We start from the raw sequence: 20,739 nt of genomic DNA on the forward strand, positions 1-20,739 counted from the left end.
GTAGTCATAGGAATAATATACAATTTTTAAAATCATAGAATCTAAACATTAAGTAGATAACAAAGGAGAAAATCTGCTACATGGAATATAAAAAATAAAAATTAAAAAAAACATGGATTAAAAAATAAATCAATAAAAAATGTTTTACTATTTCAAACTGAAGCTATAACTTTAGGGATATACTAAGACCAATATAAGTGAGAAAAGGAAAAAAAGCAATCTTACCTGATTACTCTTATTCAGTCAGATCTCAATTAAAATGGTAGATCCATTTAGGGACATCACACTTTAAGATATTTTGGAGAAGTTGCAGAAGAGAATGATCATAGGTCTATCTCAAATGCTGCAAAAAAAAAATTTTTTTTTATGTTAGATTTGGTCAACCTGAAGAAGGAGGCTAATGGCACACATAGAGGTAACAGCTTACTCACTTCAATATGTCAATAGTTCTGTGCCTTAGTAGCTGGCATTCATGACTTGCTGTGGCCAAAACAAATTCATCCCCTGATGGTCAACCTTCTGGTAATGAGCATCTCCAAACATTGCTACAATGGTCCTTGGACAACAGGAAAACAGGACACCATGTTCATACTTTAAAAGTTTTCTAACTTAGTAGGACATTTAAGGGTGAATAATATACTAATATAAATTTTTAATCATGTGAGTAACAAGATAGAAGACTAGACATTTTTCTCCAGTCCTCACAACCTCTCAAACCTCTTCAAAACAGAAATCATGTGCCAAAGAAAAATCAATTTCAGCTGTCTCCACAGACAAGGGCATCCCATATCCAAAAAAGATTAAAACCAAAAATAAAACAGACCAAAAAAAAAAATCAACATCCTTCCCCCACCTCTTAGACTACCAGCAATAAAACTGTACTAGAAAAAGACACAGACTTAAAATAAAGGTCAGTGTTTTGGAGACTTAAAGATTGCAGAAAGTTTGCTGTGGCACAACAGATAGCCAAGCCAGTGCTATAAGTCTTAAAGAACAAAAACCTGGCTAAGGTCACAATCCTAGCACAGAGTGCAAAGATCTGAACCATTAGTATCAGGTAAGGCAGCAAGCCCAAGCCCCACAGCAATCCAGGGCACACCAACCCCATAGCACCAGAGTAGCAGTTGTCTGAACTACTGATGCCAGGGAAGAAAGCTAAGGAACAAAAGGCTTAGAAAGGTCTCCAGGGCTGTAGGGGAGAAGGGTAGCATTCCTCTAGACCTAAGGAAAAGAACCCATGATCTACATGGGGCTAGTGCTGATCACCCCAAAGTCACTTGGAGTGGAGATCTTGTGAACCACATGTGACTTGCCAATGGTGGAAAAAGGCTGAAAAGCTATCAGATTTGACCCCCAAGGAAACCACCATCAGAGGGGTCAATCAGAAAGTATCAACTGCCAAAGATCTCATAAAGAACAAAACTCAAAGACATTGAACATAAACAGATAAACCAACAAAGAAAGCATTAACAATTGAAGAAAATATGGCCTCCATATCAAGTAAATGGATCAACCATCTATGAATAATTACTGCAAATTGAAAGAAAATTATTCAATTCCTGATGAAGAATAGGGCCTTATGGATGGAACTAGAATACACTATTCCTGAGTGGTTCAAAAGAGAAATGAGAATAACAAGAGGTGAATTCATATCTACACAGCAAAAATAATGGGCAGAATAGAAAAACTGGAATCTGCAATGACAAGTCTTACCAAAGAAACAAAAGATAGAACAACAGTTTGGGAATTCAAATACAGCAAAGTCAAGGGCAATCTAGAAGAAGGGAAGCAAAAAATAACACTAAAAGCAAGCTCACTATGCAAACAAAACATACTGATCTCAAAGACAAGATGTGTAGAGAGAGCCTAAGATTATAGGTACCCAGAAGACTTCAGAGTACAAAAAAATTTTAAACCATAACACAGGAAAAAACCGAAAAGAATTATCCAAAATATCTGAACATAAAAATGAAAATAAAAGAGAACTCACAAATCATCTCTAGGTAAAAAAAAAAAAAGTCTTCAAACTGCAAGAACCAGAGTGGTTCAATTCAACAATTCAATTAAAAAATAAATATTTGAAACAGGAGAAAAAGCTTAAGATGCAAAATAAAATTAAAATAATGAAGACTATTATATATAAATGTATATATATAATATACATATATATGCTACTTAAAAGCAGTTTCCATAATTGCAACAAGTTTTTTTTTTTCTGGTTTTCATTTTTTAAAAATATTTTTCCATGTCTACATGACACATTTTCTTTCTCTCCCCTTTCCCCTCCACACCTCCCAGAGTAGTCAAGCAATTCCATTGGGTTATACAAATGTTATAACTTGGTACCTATTTCCATATAATTCATTTTTGCAATAGAACATTTTTGAAATGAAAACCTCAAATCATGTACCTATATAAACAAATAATAAATCATATGTTTTTCTTCTGTGTTTCTATTCCCACAGTTCTTTCTCTCAATGTATATAGCATTCTTTCTCATAAATCCCTCAGGATTATCCTGGATCATTGCATTGCTACTAGTAGGGAAGCCAATTACATTAGATCATTCCATGATGTTTCACTTTCTGTGTACAATGTTCTGCTCATTTAACTCTGCATCAGTTCATGGAGGTCCTTCCAGTTCATATAGAAATCCTCCAGTTCATTATTTCTTTCAGCACAACATTATTCCATCACCATTAGATACCACAATTTGTTTAGTCATTCCCCAATTGAGGGACACTCCCTCGTTTTCCAATTTTTGGCCACCACAAAGAGTGTGCTATGAATATTTTTGTACAGCTCTTTTTTTATTATCTCTTTGTGGTACAAACCTAATAGTGATAAGGCTGGATCAAAGGTCATGATTCTTTTAAAGCCCTTTGCACATAATTCCAAATTGCCTTCCAGAATGGTTGGATCAATTCACAACTTCACCAACAGTGTATTAGTGTCTCAATTTTGACACATCCCCTCCAACATTTAATATTTTCCTTTACTGATATATTAGCCAATTTGCTGGGTGTGAAGTGATACCTCAGAGTTGTTTTGATTTGCATTTCTCTAATCAAGAGGCAATTAGTACACTTTTTCATGTGATTATTGATAGTTTTGATTTCTTCATCTGAAAACTGCCTATTTATATCATTTGACCACTTGTCAAATGGGAAATGGCTAGGTTTCTTGTACATTTGACTATTTCCTTATATATTTGGGAAATTAGACATTTGTCAGAGATTTTTGTTATAAAAATGTTTTCCCGGTTTGTTGCTTCCCTTCTAATTTTGATTGCATTGGTTTTGTTTGTACAAAAAGGCTTTAATATAATCATAATTATTCATTTTACATTTTCTAATGGTCTCTATCTCTTGCTTGGTCTTAAATACCTTCCTTTTCCACTGATCAGATAGGTATACTATTCTATGTTCACCTAATTTATTCATGATTTCATTTTTTATATTTAAGTCATTTACCCATTTTGAATTTATCTTGGTACAGGGCATAAGACGTTGATCTAAACCTAATTTTTCCCATACTGAAACAAGTTTTAAGTAGACTTAAAATAGGCCTATACATATATATATGTATGAATATACATAAACAGTCGTACCTTAAGACATGAGCACCTTAAGTCACAAGCAATTTGAGATATGAGCAGTCATGATCGGGATTTTTTGCTTTAAGTCACAAGCGGATATTTGAATCAAGAGCTTCCACCACCCTCCACTAGACACCTCCAATAGACTAGCCTAGTTCAGTTTCACAAGTTACATGAGGCTGTCTTATTTAGTTCAGTGTTTATCTGGCCATGCAAGCATCTGTATTGAATTGCTTTTGCTTTCTTCTTTATTTTTGTCTTTATTATCAGTTTTGGGGGCAAATTTCTTAACTTTTAACCATGGGTCTTGACAATAGAGGAATTAAAGGAGTTACAGCAGGAACATACAAGGGTTTTATAGGAAATTAGTGGAGAGAAGGCCAAGGTGGATGAGGTAATCAGTACAAGCAAGATTAAGGAAATGTTGAGGATTTGGGGGAAAATTAAATAGTTTATTGAAAAGACACATCCAGAAAAAGTTGCAACAGAACTGTGAAATGACACTTGTTTCATACCTTATTGAAACATTCTGAAAAGGAGGAAGAAACACACTTCCATGGAAAGGTTTTTGTTGAAATGACCTCTCAGTGAAATCGAGGAAAGTGTGGCAAAACAGTCAAAATTCAGTGAAGAAAATAATTAAGTAAAGTTTTAAAAAATAGCAATTAAGTTTACCAATAAAGTTGTTATAAATAAGTAATGTGTAAGATCAATTTTGCATTTAAATGTAGTGTTACAGGTGTAGAGAGTAAGTTATGTTGAGCAATAGCGCATAAAATGAAAACCTTCATCAGTCTTTGCCTAACCTTGAAGGTAAATAACATCTCATAAGCAAGTTTATTTCTTTACATTCTTTCTTATTATCTATAAATATACTTATTTGTTATTTATAAAGTACAATTTCATATTTAAAAGCATATAAAACAAAAAATTCTCATGGTTTTTGGGGGTCGGAACAGATTAATTGCATTTCTATTCATTTAAATGGGGAAATTCAATTTGACGCATGAGCAAATTGAGTTACGAGCTTGGCCATGGAACTGTTAAAAGAGATTTTATTAATTTCTACTTTTATATTTAAGAGGAAAAGAAGTAATAAGTTGTTGGGTTGTTTTTTTTTTTAGTAAGAGACCCCCTGCTGTGCAGGCCAGCAGTTAGAGACTCCTTGCTGTGCCACTTGTCAGTTAATGACAGAAGGGTGTGGTGGAGGGGACTGTAGTTGGTCTGTTGGAGACAGTTGCAAATGGCTTTTTGCCTCTAGATCACCTGGGGAGAGGAGTGTGTGACTTGCTTTCTCTAGGACTGTGAGGAGACTGAGAAATGGATTTAAGGTCTTAATAGCCTTATTTATAATTCATAATTTGGGTAGGTAGGTAAATAGAGAGTGGCTATATTATCAGATAGAGAGAACAGGAGAGTAAGCAAGGGCTTTGGCCTAACAGAAGATTGTGCCCTCTGAGGCAGACAGATGTAGAGTTTTCTAGAAAAATTTAGTTAGGTATAGGATCTTGGGTATAGTTATAATCTATTATAAGACTACATTCACTTTCCTCCTTCCTATTTGCTATCTGTATTTCCTAATAATAAACTAAGTGTTTTGCATTTAATAAGCTGTGCACTGGCTTTTGATCAAACTCCTGCCCCCAAACGTTTAACCCTTCACAGAACAAATTAAACTCGTGTGTCAAGGTACCACTGTATATGGAATTTTTGCCTTTAGAATACTTTTATTCTAATTGGTATATACACTTTGCTATCATATTTACAGTTTAAATTCTCTAAAACTTCAATAATATACCTATATTCTCAACCTACGTAAAATCAAATACAGTACAACACTGATTTCATTTTTATTATCTTCATTTGAAACAGCTACTTATTTAAAAGTGGGAATGGTATTTATTGAATATATTTTTATTTACAACTCATAAAGCTCATAATATAAGCATCAATAAATAGTATTTATTCTAGAACATGATTAACAGTTATAAGACTAGGCAGTACATTAAAATTACATCATTTTAGAACTAAAAAAGATCCTATATGAGGTCTAATGACATTAATTGACTTGCCCATGGACATGACTACTGACAGATTCACAACTAGAACCTGCCTTCAGTGCTCTTTCTTCTATATACTATAATGCTGACTGCCTCAAAACAATCTATTAAAATGCTTTGATACTTAAATGTGTAATAATTAAAATTATGAGGCTATGGGGCCCACTGGGTAGCTCAGTAGATTGAGAGCCAGGCCTAGAGATGGGAGGTCCTAGGTTCAAATCTGGCCTCAGCCACTTCCCAGCTGTGTGACCCTGGGCAAGTCACTTGACCCCCATTGCCTAGCCCTTACCACTCTTCTGCCTTGGAGCCAATACTGAGTATTGATTCCAAGATGGAGCGTAATTATGAGGCTGACAGTAGCTTAACTTTATTAAATCAAAGGAGTAGTAGTAGTAAAGAAAGGGAAAGGTAGGAAAGAGGTAGAGAGATACTTAGCTTTCTGAACTATTGGCCACCATGATGAGCCTGTAGCTAAACTCCAACAAGGGTTCCTTCCACTCCCCACGCAACAGCTCCCACAGACCACCTGGTCACCATTTATAAGCTCTTTTCTCCGCCCACTAGCTCTTACACTTCATATCTCAGGAACTAACCATAGTTTCTTAATTTGCCTGGGCTACCCAGGAGGCCAGTGACTGTGGAATCAGATTCCCATCTCATTGGTTCCTTAGTTCTTCAACTTCCTTTCTCTGAGGGTTTATCTATACCTGAATTTACTCAGTGGTATTTGACCTTCAGGTCACTGAGAGATGACATTAAAAAGGCAACTCTGGAGAGAAATTTGCTTCCAACAAATGGTACAGTCCCTTATTTTAAGAATTAAATAAATGATATATATTCACAAACTACCTCCCACACATATGTCAAAATCAAGCAAGATTCTTTAAAGGATATATCAAGTTAAATAATTTTGTTCACTGACACTCTAATAACAATCTGGATATAAAATAGTAAGATATATGCCTGTCAAAGGAATTTGCCACTGTTTTAGAGATCCAGAAAAGGGTCCAAATGAAATTGGAATTCCATATAAATGGTGAAATTTACCAGATGCTCCTGTTTTGTAGATGACATTGTGCAGACTGTATTCACACAGAATACTAGAAAAAAAAAACCCTAACCACCATAATCAATCCAAAGAATTCAGTCTAACTATACAAACTGGAAAAACCAAGTAGATGAATCACAGATTTAAGGATTTAATATGAGAAGAGATCTGATATCATTACAGGCCAATCTTCTTATTTTAAAGATCAAGAAAATGAGGTCCAAAAGAAATGAAGACTTGGCCAAAAATCACCCAAGAAGAGCTGAGATTGGATCATATACCTTTTTGACTCCAGACTAGTGATCTTTTCATTGTACCTTGAAGAATGCCTATTCTTCTGACTATGCTACATACGTGAATAGACAATAGTATATATACAGGAGAATATATAGAGTATCCCAAAAATAATATAAGCTTTTATAATTTAAAGCTTTTTAAGTCTTGATAGCTTAAAACAGTATTAAAATGTTTGGCATACACACACACAAACACACACACACACACACACACACAAAAGTGTGCCATTATTTTTAATAGTTCCAATCCTTTCCCTAAAATAAAGCTCCATCTGCTTACAAATGCTATAAACTTTAAGTCTTAAAATACTACAGTCACTGAAGAATTGAATCTGAAAATCACAAAAAGGGTAACAAAGAGGCCCATTGGCAAATGTGAATAGGCTGCAATATATTACCAACCAAGACCTGATGTAAAAAGGAATTCTTTATTCCTTTTTTTAGTTAACAGGTGACCTGGAGGTCCTCTTACCATAGAGCTTTGTAGAGATTAATCAGCCCACAGTGACAGGAAATAGAAACCATAGAGACAGGAAGTAAGGTAGGAAAAGGGGCCAAAGTCAGTTAGGGGGAGGGGGAATCCAGTTGCTGACAGTTAGGTGCTGACAATTCCCAGGAAGTTGGCTGCTGGGAGTGTATTGGGTTAGTGGTTGGGAAGTTAGCTGCTGGGAGTGTGTTGGGTTGGTGGTTGGCATTTAGTTGCTGGAATATAAAAGGCAAACATGAGCTTACTGATAGTGCTTTTGGCTTTAGCCTTTAGAGGATTTCTGGGTTTTTGGCTTTTGGTTTGGACTGTTAAGTTTTTTCTTTCTTGAACTTTTTTGGGAGGTGGTTGGTCTTTGTTGACAGACCTAATTGGGGTTGGATTAAACACTGTGTTGGTTTTGATTGGGCTGGATTGGGTTGGAACTTTGTGAGGGTGGTTGTCATTAGTGGTAGTTATAAACAGTTATAAGCAGTTATAGGTAGACATAGGCAAGTTTAGGTAGTAATTATAGGTAGTTATTGGTAATTATAAGATACCTAGTATAAATATTAGGACATTTTCTTTCTCTACCTCTTTTCTATATTTCCCTCCTTTACTATATTCTTTTCTATCTCTATTTTAATAAAACTAAATTGTTAATTATTAAAAGCTGCTAGACATTTTCTTTTCTCTGGTTTAAAGTGATAATATTAATTTACAACTCTACTATATTCTCATTAAAACTTAAATTATTAAAAGCTTCTCTCTTATTTTTATCAAACCCCTATTTTAACCCTTATTGGCAAATATGAATATTTGATATGATATTTGATTTATAATTTGATTTGATAATATGAATATATTACCAACCAAGACCTGGGCAAGAGAAACAGTGTAGAAAACTATCAGAAGGGTGGATGACTAGAGAGAATTGGTTAGACACATGGTAAAAATAAAAGACAAATGGTGGACAGCCTGTATACTAGTGTCCACACAACGTCAAGACAACTAGAGGAACGTTTCTAACATGCTGGGTGGCCCTGTAAAGGCAGACCTTGGGGGGGGGCCATGATAAGTTAGAAGGTAAGGATGGGCTGTGATCTGCATTCTTGGGGGAAGTGCCCACATTGAAGAGATTTAGGTCCACCTACATTAAAAAAATTATGTGAGGATAACAGAACAGATATTAATGATTTCTCAGATGTTACTCCTTAAAATCAACACTAGGATAACACGGAAAGTTAAAAACTGATGTTATATTAAAAAAAGTGATACTATGATTCAAAGAGTCAAAGAAAAAGTTTAAGAGGTAAGAAAGGGTGATAGTAGTATGCTATTTCCATACCACTTTTAAGTGCTTGTGGTCAGATATCAGCATTCTACAGTCTGTGAAATTTACCTAGAAGGGCAGCTAAGTGGCTCAGTAAATAAAGAGCCAAACCTGGAGATGGACAGTCCTGTGTTCAAAACTAGTCTCAGAAACTTCCTGGCTGTGTGACCCAAACAAGTCATTTAACCCCAAGTGCTGCTCTTCTACCTTGGAAGTGAAACTTAATATTGATTTAAGGTGAAAGGTAAGGCCTAAAAAAATTTACCTACAGTTTAGTTCAAGCACCTCTGAAAAGCTGAAGTGAAAGAAAAAAATGTTTGTAATCAGATAAAAAAAATTCTGGTCATACTTTAAGAATTAAAATATATTTAAAGCTACAGTCAACCTCTTACTGTTAATGATAATTATTATTTTCCATTGGCCAAAAACACAAGAAGCATGGAAAATCCTAAATGTCAAATTATTTGAAAGTAATTTTAACCAACTGAATGAGTCTGTGTAACAAATTTACCTAATAATTATTTAGTCAAATAAAGGGATTCTCCAAATTAAGTAAATTTGTGCTACAGAATCTGAAATTGCTTTAGTGATTAAGAAAAAAATTATATATGCTAAAATATCAAAGTTATGAAATTTTCAGATTAGAACTTAACAAGTTAGACATTATTAGGTATACTGGGGAAATAAGATAAGATATATACATATATGTATATTTTTTTATTCAGCTAATTTTTTCCCCAGATAATTTGTTTAAAGTAAGAGACAAGTAGTCACATATTATGGTTTTTTGGTGATAATTGATCAAATACCTGGTAATATTTAAAGTGCAATATAAAAATCTAAAGAAGTAAACATTACATATATAAAATTCTATAATAAAATAGATCACACAAAGGAACAAAATAGTATCCTGCATGTAAACTAGTAGACAATTGTTTCTTACTATATTCATCTCAAGACCTCATTCTGAATACTATTTCAAGTTATATGTTCAACTAAAATGTTCCTCCTTCCATCTAATGAAGTCCTGGGTCATCAACAACTTCATCAATTTTGTATAACTCAGACTAATTTTTAACTAGATAATACAATAACCTGGATTCCATACTATGAGTGTCCCCACTCAGCAGCATGCTGTAGTATACTCAGTTGTCTTCCTAAATCAGATGTTGACTATCTGATCTGATATTGCAGAATATCTATTTTCCAAGGGTAACCTAACATCAACGATAGTGGCAATGTAGTTCTTAACATCCAAGATCACCAAGTATGGTCTTAAGGCCTCTCCTAGTCTTGGAACTGTTGAATTTACCTAAGTCTCAGCTTTTTCTGGCACTCTGCTGGTTTTAACATGTCTATTTAAAATAACAATTAGGGGGCAGCTAGGTAGGTCAGTGTATTGAGAGCCAGGCCTAGAGATGGGAGATCCTGGGTTCAAATTTGACTTCAGACACTTCCCAGCTATGTGACCCTAGGCAAGTCACTTAACCCCCATTGCCTAGCCCATACCACTCTTCTGCCTTGGAACCAATACAAAGTATTGGTTCCAAGGCAGAAGGTAAGGGTTTTTAAAAAATAAATAAATAAAATAACAGTTAGTAGGGGGCTATTGTGGCAGAAAACATGTGCAAGAATCTCATTTGATACTCCTAATTGATGGTAGTGCTTAGTTCCAGTCAAATCTCCTGCCCCTAATCAATGGAACACAGTCCAATCTGACTGTAGTTATAAATCAGGTAAATGTTCATTCTTTTTTTATTTTTTGAGGCTATTACCATTGAGGTGATGGGATAAAATTGAGGTGATGGGATAAAATTTACCCTGCAGGTTTGCTGACTAACAGCTGATTAAGATAATATTTTAGTGCACATTTCAAATTCCTCTACACTTCTTCTACAGTCAATAGACTATCACTCAGGCATGGAGCCAAAACATCATTGTTTATTCTCCACTCAATAGAGATTTTAGCAGACAACTGTCAGGAGTCTACTCATAACTGGAACCAGATGTTAAAAGCTACTGCACCTTTGTATCCAAATTCTCCTTCCATAAAGTCATTTAAATAAATGGCTAGGTCTTTGTGGTGGCCCAAAACTGGAAAACGAGGGGATGCCCATCAATTGGGGAATGGCTGAACAAACTGTGGTATATGTTGGTGATGGAATACTATTGTGCTCAAAGGAATAATAAAGTGGAGAAGTTCCATGGAGACTGGAACAACCTCCAGGAAGTGATGCAGAGCGAGAGGAGCAGAACCAGGAGAACATTGTACACAGAGACTAATACACTGTGGTATAATCGAACGTAATGGACTTCTCCATTAGGGGAGGTGTAATGTCCCTGAACAACTTTCAGGGATCCAGGAGAAAAAAAACACCATTCATAAGCAAAGGATAAACTATGGGAGTGGAAACACTGAGAAAAAGCAACTGCCTGAATACAGAGGTTGAGGGGACATGACAGAGGATAGACTTTAAATGAACACTCTAATGCAAATACTATCAACAAAGCAATGGGTTCAAATCAAGAAAACATCTAATGCCCAGTGGACTTACGCGTCGGCTATGGGGGGTGGGGGGGAGGAAAAGAAAATGATCTATGTCTTTAACGAATAATGCTTGGAAATGATCAAATAAAATATATTTAAAAAAAAAAATAAATGGCTAGGTCTTCTGGTCAAGGGTTACACTTAATTCTGTTTGTCATAACATCACTAAGAGGACAGTGAGGTAGTTGGTCCAGATCAAGTTATGCAAAAAACTTCACTCTATGAACCACCTGACTGATGTTGGCTGGTACAACTAGTGGTAGTAGGTTCAACCCAACTCCATTTTAAAAGGGAGATACAGGGACTCAATCCTGGTTCTTTGAGGAAGGTATAACCATTTCCTGACATCTTTTTTAAATTGTTCTGTCCAATTTGGCCAATATTGCAGTAAAAAGTGGTAAATATTGGATGTGGCAAAACTGGAACACCAATGCATTGTTGGTGGAGTTGTGAACTGATCCAACCATTCTGGAGGGCAATTTGGAACCATATCCAAAAGATTATAAAACTCTGCATACCATTTGATTCATTAATGCCACTACTGGGTCTGTGTCCCAAAGAGATAATAAAAAGGGGGAAGGGACCTACTTGTACAAAAATATTTATAGCTGCTCTTTTTGTAGTGGTGAAGAATTGGAAGTTGACGGGATGTCCATTAATTGAGGAATGCATAAATTGTAGTACATGTTAGTAATGAAATACTACTGTGCTATAAGAAATTATAAGCAAAATGATTTCAGAAAAAGCTGGAAAGCTCCACATGAACTGACGTAGAGTGAAATAAACAGAACTGGGAGAACATTGTACACAATAAAAGCAATATTGAACAATGATTATCTATGAAAATTTGGTTACTCTCAGCAATGCACTGATCTGGGACAATTCTGAAAAAATTATGACGGGGAATGCTATCCACCTCTGGAGAAAGAACTGTTGGTGTCGTCTTTCACATCAGTGTATTTGGTTTTATTTGGGGTTTTGGTTATGTATGAGTGGGCTCTTACAACAATATCAATAGAGAAGAAGTATGTTTTGTGTGACAATTATTTTTTTAATGGAAAAAATATAAATTGTTCTAAGAGTTTGAAAGCACTCTCAGAGATTCCACCATTCTTAAGATGGAATGAGAGCAGGGTAAGAAAAAAAGTATTTACTGGTGTCTATTTTCTGCCAAGGAGTCAAATTAAGTGTCAATTAAGTCTATAGTCATATTAATTATTAAACACTTCACAGAATTTGCAGTTTAGAACCTCATGGGTGTTCCAAGGTAAGACAGGTATTTTCCTTAGCCATTAGTGAGGTCCCCTTACTTTGAATTGGGATTTGTATAGGAAATATCCTCTTCGTCTGGCCATTGGTCAATAAGGTTGCACATTTGGCCTTATTAAAACATAGTGAGCAATTTCATATTGTTCAGCATTTTAGTCAAAGAGCCCGGGATATCAATGATTATGGTAAAATCATATACATAAGCTAGAACATTAATTTTCCTATTATACAAAGCATATTCTAGTCCTGTATATATGTTCCTGTAAATATCAGGGCATGTTATCATTTATAGTATTAAAAATTATGGGACTTTCCTTCCCAGGATCACACATTTAGGTCTGACCTACTTCCCTGCTCTCCAGCATGGGTCACAGAGACAGTGAACTAGGCACATGACCTGGAAAGGATCAGATTAAGGATTCAGGGTTAAGGGAAGGAATAAAAGAGGGGGTTCCAGGAAGTGATCTCTATTTCCTTGTACTCTGCAGCAAAAAGGAGATGGAGGAGAGAACCATGTGGAGAGAGCCAATGTGGCTAGTACAGAAATAGGCTTTTCCCTATATCTGTCTGCCTTCTTTTACTCAAGTAAACAGTAATAAGCTCTATGGAAATTAAGGACCAGAGTTTTAATTTAGCTTTAATACACCTACTGTTGTTGGTCAGTTGTTTCAGACATGTCCAACTCTTTGCAACCCCATTTGGAGTTTTCTAGGCAAAGATAGTGGATTGCTATTTCCTTCTCTAGATCATTTTACAGATGAGGAAACTGAGAAGAAAAGGTTAAGTGACTTGCCCAGGGTCCACTGCTAGTAAGTATCTGAAGCCAGATTTGAATTCAGAAGATGAGTCTTCCTGACTCCAAGCCTTTCACTCTATCCATTGTACCATCTAGCTACCTATTATATTGTATTGTATTCTGTTATTTTTGCATATGAGTATACAGAGATGTATATACATATAAAATATACTGGCTTATTAAAATATATTAAAATGAGAAACCATGTTTGGTATAAAAAATGACTCAGGAATATCTAACATTAGGGAAAAAAAAGTTTCTGTTAAAGAAGGCCTAGTGGAGTATCCAAAATAATGAATTAGAAAACTTATGGCAAGGTACTGAATGACTGACTTCCTGGCTAAAAATAGTTGATCTTTTAAGTAATATTTTCAGAATTAGCAGGTTTATTATAAAATCAAAAAGAAAAGGTAGGTTCCACATACACCAAAATAATCATAGCAGCACTTTTTTGGTAGATAAGAGCTAATAAAAATAAGATTTCCATAAATAAGTAAATGACCAAATCAATTATTATCTTAAGTTGCAGATCTTCCTAGATCTGAATTATTCCTGCTACAATTGTTGAATCTAATAGTCATAGTGGTATTATAAGAGTTGTACCAACTGAACTTGAAATAACTTGAAATACTGCATTTAAGGTTAACCACCATTAGGAGTAATAAAATAAAACCTGCTTGGAATAAAGATTTGGTAAGAAAGTTCAAGAAGGGCAATTTCCAAATGTTATTATGAACTGTCTAAAATTTTTACATTAACTGATTTGTTATCCTCTCAATGTTTATTGAAGCTGGTAAGTCTGAGATCAAGAATCTTCCATCCATTCATCATGATTATTAAGATTTCTTGAAAGAAAAACAGAAATAAGCCTTCTGACAATATGCATCGAGCAGGAAATTAAAACAAAGATATATGCTGGCCAAAAGTCAATTGTGATAGAGGAGATTCAGCACAGGGACCAAGTTGAAGAATGGTTTCTTGTAGATAAGAAGGAATTTCAGATGCTCCTGTTTATAGATGATATTATATTGTTTGCATCAGATCCCAAAACACTGAGATGCTCCTAGAAAAGATCTGTAATCACTCAAGGAAATATAACCAAGCTATCTACATTAGAAAGAGCAAGTAGATGAAGAGTATCTATTGCCCTGATTTCAATATGCATATAGATGGCACTCTATAGAGCTTGTCCAATGGTATGGTTGTCTGGAACAGCAGAGCACAAACTTGAACAAGAAAAAGAGAACAGGTTAGATTGCTTTTTTAGAAATTGCAAAATTCCTTTACCAAGCTTCCCATAAAAGCAAAGGCCTATCTTTTTAAAGCTTAACATTTTACCAGTTGGTTATTTGGCAGCAAGACAGGGTACACTACTGGCTCTAAAGAATTAAAATGAATATTACATAGAGGTCAGTGAAGATCACATGATTAGTGCGAGCATGCTGCAACAACTAACAGAATTTCAAAGAAGAACAAAAATAAAGTATATCATCAAGGAATTATATGAAAGGAAGGCAGGCTGGACACATAACAAATGTAAGGTCAGAAGTGAACATAAATGAAGCTCCACTGATCCTCTGTGGCAAATCTGATAAGTTGCTATCAAGCTGATGTTTACATAACATGTTAAAGTTTGCAAAGTTTGCCTAAAACAAAAAGAACATAAGTCTACCACTTGAGTATTTATCTCAGAGTAACTAAATTCCAATAAATCTGGGTATTTCTCAAGACCCCTACGTTGTAAACTGTAGTTCAGCTCTTCACAAATTGGGTCTTTAAAGAGCAAATCCCTGGACGCACTGACATAACAGAATCCATCTTGGCAATTTTAAAGGGTGCTACTACATGTATCAGGCCCCAGAACCCTACAAGATCTCAGCTGAAGGAAAATTACATGTTATCCAGATTATAATAAGCTCTGGATAGTTAGGTTGTCAAATTAGTCCAACAATGAACTTTTCTTAAATAGATTACATAAACTGGACAATACACCAGTCTCAGAATTGAAGAGAAGAGAGGGTTGAATAACATGTGGAAAACTTCATGTTTCAAGTATCTTAAACTGTTCACTGACACATAAGTCTTTCATACCATTGTTATCAAAATGATACAACATGAATCAAAAGAATCACAAAACAAATTCTTTTTGTGGCTAAAGAGCACTGGAAAGACTGATAACCTAGTTAAGCTGTACTGTATTACAGGTATAATCAACAACACTACAAGTGGCAAAAAGACATCATGAAGGACATGTTGAACAGAAAAAGCAGTGGGATAGTCATGTAAAAAAAAAAGGATAACAAAATCCCAAGTGCTGTATCTCTGAAAATAACTATAGTATGGCTTTCAGCACATCTTCTTATGGAAAAAAAAACATCTTTACGGAAAAAACATGGCTAAGAATTACAGGGAATAATATCAAGATGAAATTTACACAAATAGGAGTATTCACAGCAAAGATATTAGGCAACATCAAAGTACTCTTTAATGTGCCAAAATACTCACTCATTCTGGGGACCCAAAAAGGTCTTCACAACAATGCTTACCTCTTTATTAAAGAATGACTCATTCCAAATAACACAGCTGTCCAAAATAGCTATCTGTGGAAAAGTTAATTGGAATTTATCTTTCTCAACCTCCTTCCCTGTCAGTCCAGTGTTTCTATCTGGTATAATAATAATAACCTGACATTTACGTGGTTATTTAAAGTTTGCAGAACTGGTCAGCTACCAGTGTCTAAAGTGGATTTGAATAAAGTTTTTACATTAGAGCAGCTGCTGGATCTAGATATCTCTCTTGCTGTGAAACTGACCTATATTTCTTTAACTAGTCTTTGGCCACGCCCACGACGCAAGAGACTGGCCAAAAACAGGTTACATTTTTTAAAGCCCTTTAAAGAACAAACTTTAATTGTAGTAGTGACAGTTCAAAATGTATGTCAACTATTGAATTTGTTCTTCTCTGAACATTACAAGGGAAGAGCAATTTTTCACGATACTGAATGAAAAATGAAAAAAAAAATCTGCCAATTTAGGATGCCAAACAAATCAGGATTTCTGAATGGTAGTACATACTTCAAGATCCACTTTTTGTACCCCAAGGAACAAATAAAACTGCAGTATTCATGGAGTCCTACCGGTTTTAAGTAAAGTCTCTCACCTTCACTAACACCTCTCAGACCAAAATCACTTCAATCCCAGGGGAAACAGGCTTAAATCCAGGAGAAAGTACCGAACAGTCAGGAGTTGACCCTTTGGGAGATCTTTAACAGGTCCCAGACCTTTTCATACTCTAAGGGAACTAAGCAATAGGGGGAAGGGCAGCCATTCCAATCCCCCAGGCCTCGGGGTGGCCTCCTCCCATAGTCCCCACACTCGAAGAGCGCTGCCGGGGCCCGGGGGGGGGAGGGGTATCCACGAAAGGGAGGATAGGAAGTATGGGGACTACTGATCAGGTGTAGACCACATACCCCAAGGTTCCAGACACTTAGTGACCCCTTGACCCCGCAGCCAGGGCAGGGCGGGGCGGAGGCGGGGCCATTCTCAGCCACCTCCCCTCCCTTTTTATCTCCTATACATCAGAGAGGGAGTCGCAGGCCCCGAGGCACAAGGGCGTCTAAACGCGTACCCCAACCCCCATCCAAGAAGCCCCTCCGGGAGCCCGAGGTAGGAAGGGCAAACGGCCCCAAGGCTGGGGGGTGGGAGCAGTCGCAGAGCAGGAGGAAGAGGAGGAGCCCCCGCCAAGGCTACCGCCTTAGCTACCGAGCCCTGGGCGCCCCCAAGAGGGCGCGGGGTGTTGCCCCAGCTATGGGTTCGCCCTCCCCTCTCCCCCAGCGTTGCCCGGGGCGACGGCGGGCGCGCGGAAATGCACCTACCTAGAACCTGACAAGCAGGAGCTCCTTAGACCCGGGAGCCGTCAGTCACCCCCCGCGTCACGGGGACCGCTGCAGCCAATGGAAATCGCCGCCCCGACTCGCTTTGACCAATCCTGTGGTACTCCGGTTTCTGGGCTCCCTAAAGCCCAGAGCCAATGGGTGCTGGCGAAGGCGGGAAGCCTCTCCTCTCTCCAGCCCCGGCCTCCGCCTCCGCTTCCCTGGAGGCGGGTGCGGCCCATTGGCGGAGGCCCGGGAAGGGGCGGGTACTGGGTCTCGGTGGGCACTTCCAGAAGGAGGGCTGGAGGGCGTAGGTGGGGCGACCCTCCTGGAAGGTGAGGAGGCAGGCGGGCACTCCCTTTGGCTCAGGGAAATGAGAACCTGACCTTGGCCTCGGTGCTTGCTTCTCTCCAGCCCTCTCAGGGGGCGCTCCTGGGGGCCAAGTTGAGTTTGGAAGGAACCCTGGCGGCCAGCGAGGCCACCCGTTATTTCATCTTATGTTTGAGAAGTCTAAGGCCCAGAGAGGGGAAATGATTTATTCTGAGTCACACAGGTTTAGAGACAAGATTGGAACCCAGATCTCCAAATCCAAGCCCCTTTCCAAGAGGCCACAGGAAACTGCAGGATTCCCAAAGTAGCCTTGGGTTTAGGCTTAGGATGAATGCAAGAGAGGTCGGGCAGGTAGACTGTTCACATCTCATCTTTTCCATCAGTCCCTACCTCCTACCATTCCATAACTGAATCATAGGATTTACACCTGAAAGTAATTTAAAAGGACTTGTAACTGCCCTCTGGTTTTACCTATATGGCCCAGAAAAAAAAAAAGTTACTTACATTTAACTCTTATAGAAAGTAAGTGGCAGAGCAGGGATTCAAACCAAGTTCTTCTGCCTCCAAAGTCTCTCTTTCTGATATACCTTGTCTCTGATGCTGTTGAAGAGAGAATACTAAATTTGAGAACAAGTTGTTTCTGATCCCAAAAGGACTCTCACAGGTGAAAGGATCTAAGCTAGGTCACCTAAACTGTATAGGCAGCAGCATTTGACCTGAGGGAGAAGTAAGGTGGATGGCAGAAATCAGTTAAAACAATTCAACAAAGCAAAATATAAGGTATTATGTGAGACAAAGTCATAATAACATGATCTATCCTAAGACAATTCTAGGCTCCTAGAAGAGTCCTAATTTTAAAAATATTTATGTAGTAAGTTGATCAACATTAAGTTATTAGTTCTAGCAAATCTTTCAAAAAGAGTCTCCTTTCACTTCATTCAGTGCCACTGACTGAAGGTGGGGAAAAAATAACAATTATGAATGGTTATATAATTTTATATAAAATTTAATTTTATATAATTTCAATTGAACTCTCACTATTGCTAGGCCACAGTTGTAACTGCCAAATCAACTTATTCCCTACCTACTCTCAATAGTAGCCCTTCCAAATCTTTTTATCCCCCCTCAAACTTCCTATGACTCCCACTTCCCTTTTCCCAGCTCTCCCCTGAGAATCTTGCTTCTTATTTAAAAAAAAAAAATTATGGCAATTTGCTGAGAGCAATTTGCTCTTTCCTCTCCTTCTTATCTCTTCATTCAAATGCCTTTTACCACTATCTTGTCTTTCAGTCCTTTGCATATTGTAAAGATAGCTCTTGCAAAGGCAAATCCTTCTACTTGCACAAGCAGTCATTTTCCGGCCCACTTATTCTAACAGATTATCTCCCTTTCATTCCATTCTCACTTACCTATAGTCTTCCTTCCTATACTACCTCCTTCCTTACTGCCTACAAACATGCTCCTGTCTCTCCCATCCTCAAAAAAAAATTTTCAGTTAATCCTTCCATCCTGCCAACTACCATCCCCTTTAGCCTTTTGTGGCTTAACTCCTTGAAAAAGTCATCTACCATAGGTGCATTTAGATTTTCCCTCTTTTTCCTTTCTTTTGACTCTCTACAGTCTTTTTTTCTGACCTTACCACTCTACCAAATCTTCTCTTTCCAAAATTACGAATGGTTTCCTAATTGGCAAATCCAGTGGCTTTTCCTCAAATCTCATTCTTTTTGATCTCTCTGCAGCCTTTGATACAATCACCTGATAGTCTTTTCTCTCTAGGTTTTTGTAACACCACTCTTCCCTAGTTCTCCTACACATTTATTTTCTTCTTGTTTTCCCCATTGGACTGCAAGCTCTTGGAGGGCAAGGATTATCGTATCCAGAGCTCTTAGCATAGTACCTAGCCCACAGAAAGTGCCTAATAAATGTGTATTGACTGACTTTATTTTTAAAATCCCTTAACTTTTGTCTTAGAGTTGATATTTATGTATTGGTTCCAAGGCAGAAGAATAGGAAGGGCTAGGCATTAGGGGTTAAGTGATTTACCCAGTCACACAGCTAGGCTCACTTTCAATTAGCCACTCTTTCCTGGACAGCTTATTACTGAATTATAATTATTTTTGTAATGAACTAAAATAGGATATAAATTTTCTACTTTTCTACTTTTTCTAATTGATTTTTTTGTAGCAATTTTGGCCATTTTATATGTTGTGTTTTGTGTTAATAAAGCCTTTGATTGAAAGAGGGCTGGAAATGGAAAGGATTACTATAATTTTCCTATTTATCTCTTTTTATCATTTCTATATTTACTGTAACCTTATCTGAAATCATGATTGGTACCATGATATTTCTTTAGTTCAGCTGAAGCATAATAGATTGTTCCAGCCCCTAAATTTGAACTTTATGTATTTCAAGTGTGTTACTTATTAAAAAAAAAAAATCCAGCCAGGTGGTCAGATTCTGATTGCTAGTTTATTCTGTGATCCTTTTCTGTTTTATGAATGAGTTAATCTCAGTCACATTTATTAATTGTGCATTTCCCTGTATTTTGGTCTCTTGATCTTTCCTCTTTTTACTCCCACCTTCCTGTTTAGAAATTAAAAGTAGGTAATTTTCCCAACATTTTATCTTATAAGTGAAGCAGTCTTTCTTCTCCATTGTAGTTATTTTTATAATGATGATGATTATTAGAACTAATATTTATATACAGCTTACTATTTCCTTACATTATTCTAACTGCCTTATAATTACTATCTCATTTGATCTTACAACCACCCATGGAGATAGTTGCTATTATTATTCCCATTTTATGAATGAAAAAACTGAGTCAAATAGAGGTTGCTACTTGCCTAGGGTCATACAGTTAGGAAGTATTTTAGGCTGAATTTGAATTCAGATCTTCTCAACTCAAGGTTCAGTGTTCTATCCACTGCACCACCTACCCGCCTTTTTTTCCTTCTCCCATGATCCCAGGTTTTTAATCTTTCCTCCTTTCCTTTTAATCCTCCCTTCATGTTCCACCTCCACTACTCCAAATTCCCTTATCTTAGACTCATTTCTAAGCTTTCCTTTTCCCTATTTACTCCAATTTCCCTTTTGAATTCAATATATTTTTATACTGATCACT

General features: G+C 36.8%; 1 protein-coding gene across 13 annotated transcripts in view; it reads right to left on the bottom strand.

Annotated features, from left to right (window-relative positions):
* The window catches only part of FER (FER tyrosine kinase), a 258,919-nt gene extending 241,532 nt beyond the window's left edge, over positions 1-17,387 (bottom strand). For 7 of the 13 annotated variants that reach the window (XR_008917907.1, XM_007486492.3, XM_056824723.1 and 4 more), the window contains exons 1-3: positions 17,289-17,386; positions 432-556; positions 226-343 (exon numbers count right to left, since the gene is read on the bottom strand). The gene's annotated coding sequence lies outside the window, so the exon portion shown is untranslated. The other 6 variants (XM_056824726.1, XM_056824725.1, XM_056824719.1 and 3 more) reach the window with 3 other exon arrangements.
* Positions 17,388-20,739: the final 3,352 nt, after the last annotated feature.

The sequence above is a fragment of the Monodelphis domestica genome, chromosome 3 (assembly GCF_027887165.1).
Source record: "Monodelphis domestica isolate mMonDom1 chromosome 3, mMonDom1.pri, whole genome shotgun sequence".
NCBI classification, from domain to species: domain Eukaryota; kingdom Metazoa; phylum Chordata; class Mammalia; order Didelphimorphia; family Didelphidae; genus Monodelphis; species Monodelphis domestica.